The sequence below is a fragment of the Asparagus officinalis genome, chromosome 1 (genome assembly GCF_001876935.1).
Source record: "Asparagus officinalis chromosome 1, Aspof.V1, whole genome shotgun sequence".
NCBI lineage: Eukaryota > Viridiplantae > Streptophyta > Magnoliopsida > Asparagales > Asparagaceae > Asparagus > Asparagus officinalis.
The window spans coordinates 30,347,029-30,351,963 of NC_033794.1; the positions used below are offsets into that span (position 1 = coordinate 30,347,029).

A 4,935-nucleotide genomic window follows, 5' to 3' on the forward strand; every position below is an offset into this window, starting at 1 on the left:
GCTGCTGTGGAGGAGGGAGAGGGCAGAGGAGAGGAGAGGCTATGCTGGGTCTTGGAGCTAGGCGAGCGGAGAGCGAGGATGTGGGGCATTATCGTTCGTCGAAGCGCGAGCGGCGCGCTGAGCGCTGGCAGGTTCGGTGGGCTGGGTTCTTGGAGACGGCGGCCTCGATGCCAGCGAAGGGCAAGGGGAACCGGTGAGCCTCAGGTCCAGGAGTCGTACGAAGGTGGGCCTCGGCGATGGGCTGGGCGCTCTAAGGTGGTGTAGAGTGGTCGAACAGGTGATGGGAATGGGGCGGAGGATGTGGCGGTAAGTGGTGTTGGATTCGGAGCGGTGGTTGCTGAGTGGGGCTTGTGTTCGTCGAGCTTGGTGGGGAGGGGAGCCTCTAGTCCGCCACCGTCGAACCTAAGCCCTCACACGCTCGCTGTTGCCCTCGCCCCTCAGGCCGCCACCGTCGACCAGTCCCTTCCCTGATTCCCTTCGCCATCACTGCTCGCTGTCCCTATTCGCTGCCCCATCATCAACATCGATGTCGATCTGCTTAGCCAGATCCGTCGCTCCTTCAGCACCAACGCGTCATACCAACAACGTCAATTCGATTGACGAAAACCCGAGGCAAGATCTCACCTCTCAAGTAGATGTTCTTATAATTATTATCGCTTAAATTTTTAGTTAGATATATAATGGTTGTTAATATGCATATTTGGCGTGGAATGATGTTATATGGTATTAGATAATTTTTTTAATAAGTAACGAGATATTTTACTGTATTTATGTCTAAAATTTACGAGCACGAAATGATAAACATATGTGTTGTAAATAGACTTTATGAGACATTAATATTTTTGTATATTTATATCTAAGTATTTGCGGACATGAAATGACAAGTTAAGTATTAAAATTAGATTTTACGAACTATTATCGAAAAAGAAATAAATTAAAGGTAATTTATAAAATAGGAAAATATTACTTTTCATGTAGAAAAGAATTAATATATATTTTACATACATATTTTTATTTTAAATTAGTTATAATGAGAAATAGTTTAAAGAATAATTTTGGGAAAAAGAATTTTATATTTATGATAATATGACTGATCGTCGTAGAGCACGACATTTCATGTGCAAAACGACATCGGTTTCTAGTTTTCTTTTTTCCGTATTATTATATTAGATGATACTTAATTACGAATAGCTTGCATGAGAAATTTGGACACCCTAGTAGTAAGATAATAATGAAGTCTATTTATATGTATATTCATATTGTGGTAGGTTGTTCATGCATTCCATGTTTTGATATAGTGATTATTCATGCTTTACAACTTGTTTAATCATGTTCGACATACCATGTTATTATTGCATAGAATTATGGTTATTATTATTCCCTTGTTGTGATTGAGAACCTTAGTAGTTCATGACTTAGTGGCCTCGTGCATCATGAACAGACTTAGTGACATGTGTGAGTGTGTTGACTGAGTTTAGGTGGGAACCCGATTTCCAAGGAGGATTATAGTTGACATAGGAAAACCAGAAGAGTTGGGATGGGGAAGATATGGTTCATATGATCGGATAAGACTGTTAATGTATCTTCCAGACTCGCACCAGTGAACCGTTTCGCACTGGGGTTAGTTTGTTGGGCCAAGTGAATTATTTCGCACTTGGTTAGTGAAATCGTTTTGTCACCCAAGTTTTGCTTGAGTTCGAACTAGGTCGAAATCGGATTGCGTGTAGTCCTCTCACCGAACAGTTTCGTGGGTTTGGATGCACGTAGGGGATTTGTGAACAGTCAGTTATCCGATGATATGAGCGATGACTCTGTGTGAGATGTGGACCAGTGAGATTAAGGATGGTTAGTATTCGACCCGGTTACTATATGTATATAGCTGTATGTTATCATGTTTAGTATAGGATTCCATCTTGATTTATTTAGATTTCCAGTTGCATGTGTTATTGTTTTTCCATTGGTATTATTATTTTCATAGCATGGGTCATACGACCGTTTTATTTTCCATGTGAGATCTTGTCGTGTGTCATACACGCTGACGTACACCTGTTTTCTCTGGTGTGCATCAGACTTAGGGGATGAACAGGTCCAGTTCGAGGATACAACAGAGCCTGTGTATGCCCAGCCGGAGTGTCCTTCTGATGGAGTGGAAGAACAAACTGAAGCCTAGATGTGTTTTTCTTTCTGTAGTAGCTGATGAACACTAGAACACTTTTACAGTATTTTTCTTTAGTTTGATGACAGATTTAGTTATTTTGTTAGTATTTCCTTTTATTATGGACTATGTATTTCTTATTTCCTAGTTGAATTGTTGTTGTAGTAAAGGTATGTTGAACCCATATTTTATGTCTGGGATGATTTGTTGATGATATGTTTATTTCTTATTCTGGGTTGTCTTTATATTCTTACTATTGTGATCGAGGATCTGTGATTGAGATTTATATATTTGACGCTTAGCGTGTTGGATTAAGAAGAAAAAAATGATAGTGTATATTTCTTCTCAATTTAATACGTCACGGACTTGTTCACGTTTCGATTCCCCGGGTATTTTGGGAAACGGGGCGTGATAGGTTTTAGTGGTAGCCCATGCAGGTCATGGTCCTGAGTTCCCACTAGTAAGAATATATTGGACAATTTAGATACATATCATATTCCATCTGTAAGACTACAATTAAGTTCTTATACTATTATCTTAATAACTATGTTTTATTTCCTATTTTTCCAATGTATTGTTTTGATTTTAACCTTAGTTTTCCTTTTGATCCTCGTTTTCCTTTAGAACCATGGTGGGTACTCGTCGTAATGGTAACCCATCCAGTAGCAGTGGTCAGATACCTAAAGTAGATTCGCAGCAGCTTTTGGCGATGATTCAGGGGCTAGTAACGAACTAGCAGTTCTTAGCTGGGCATTTACAGCAGGATCCTCAGCACCAGCATCCCCCTCGCTCAGAGCTTGGTGTTAGAGAGTTCCAATATATGTGGCCTCCTTCTTTCTCCGGTGCTGAAGGACCTCTAGCAGCAGAAGAGTTCCTGAAGGTTACCGAGACTATCCTTACTGTGACCCGCATTGCCCCTGCAGAATGGGTGGATCTTATGGACGTCCAGCTCACATATACGGCTAGAATCTGGTGGGCTGCTGAGAAGACACACCTAAAGAGGCTGATTCTGTGGGAGACGTTCACGAATCGCTTCAATAGGAAGTATTTTTCTCAGTCAGTCCGGGATGAGCTCCTGCGTAGATTTGTTGAGCTCAAGTAGGGGGGTCGATCAGTCGACGAGTACGAGGTCGAGTTTTCTTCTTTGAATCGATATGCTCCTCACTTGGTTACAGACCCTACGATTAGGAGGCATCAGTTTCAGAAGGGTCTGTACAAGTACATTAGGATGGCTCTGGCAGGTAGAGCTTTGGCGACCCATGATGTGGTGCTAGATGTGACGCACGAGATTAAGAGTGTGCATAAGGAACCTGAAGACTCACACGTGATTTAGAGTAGGACCCCAACAGCTCCGACCCGGAATGTCGAGCGTCACCCTCCGAGGCAGCAGCAGCAGGCTCCGCAGAGGCAGCAACATTCTTAGCGTCAGCCACCCCCTCATGCTCATCCTTATCAACATTTTGGAGTGCAATATCATGGTTAGTCTTCAGTGAAGTGTTCTTATTGTGGCTATTCCGGGCATACTCAGCGTCTTCGTTTGTGCTATACTTGTAGGTCCTCCAATCATATCAGTCTGAACTGTCCGCAGCGGTAGCAGGCTCGTTTGCCCCCACCTCCAGTTCGGGCATCTCTCCCAGCTCCACCTCAACCAGCCCCGACAGCACTACCTCAGTACAGATCCTATCCTCGAGCTGGGCTTCTCCCTCCATAGCAACAGCTTTATTAGGAAGCATACAGGCAGCAACCTCAGCGATAGATGTTCATGATGTCAGTCGTAGAAGCTAAGGCGAACGATCAAGTTATCACTGGTAAGAATTGTTCATCTTAGTCTTAATTGCATAAGAATTTTCTTATTACATAATGATATCATGATAGGAATGTTTATGAATACTAAGTTAGTTTCATTTACATCCTCCTATAATAGGCAAGGTTTTTGTTTCTTCTATTCCTGCTTTATCACTCTTTGATTCTAGAGCCTCCCATTGTTTCTTGTCTCATCGATTTGCGAGTGGCCACTCTCTTCCTATAGCTTCTTTAACTACGGGCTGGAATATCAACACGGGCAGTGGTGTCATAGTAGCATCTAGTGGTTATGAAGCATGCCATGTAGTCATCTGCGGGAGGGAACTCTTCGCAGACTTTCTGGTGATTGATTTGCCAAGCTTTGATGCAGTATTTGGGATGGATTGGTTAGGGTCGTTCTTTGCCACAATTGATTGTCACCGTCGGAGCATAGTAATTGAGATACCAGATCACCCAAGATTTGAGTTCACTAGTGGCAGCACATCAGCCGGACCTGTAGAGTACAGAGCTAGACCGAAGAAGGCGACGTTAGCTACGATGCAAGTGGAATCTAAGAAGCCAATTGTAGTTCGAGAATTTGAAGATGTGTTTTCCGATGATATTTATGGATTGCCACCGGATCGGGCAATTGAGTTTTCCATAGATTTGAAGCCTGGGGTTGCTCCAATCTCCAAGACTACTTATCGTATGCCCCCGGCTGAATTGGCCGAGCTTCGTACTTAGTTGGATGATCTTTTGCAGAGAGGCTTGATACAACCCAGTGTATCGGCCTTAGGAGCACATGTGTTGCTTGTGGAAAAGAAGGATGGATCTAAGCGGATGTGCATCGACTACCGGGAATTAAATGCGGTGACAGTGAAGAATAAGTATCCACTTCCCTGTATCGATGATATTTTCGATCAATTGGGAGGATCGATAGTATTTTCTAAGCTGGATTTGCAGAGCGGGTATCACCAGGTGAAGGTTAAGGATTTTGA

General features: G+C 42.9%; 1 pseudogene; it reads left to right on the plus strand.

The window, feature by feature from the left end:
- The window catches only part of LOC109832871, an 18,019-nt pseudogene extending 13,338 nt beyond the window's left edge, over positions 1-4,681 (plus strand).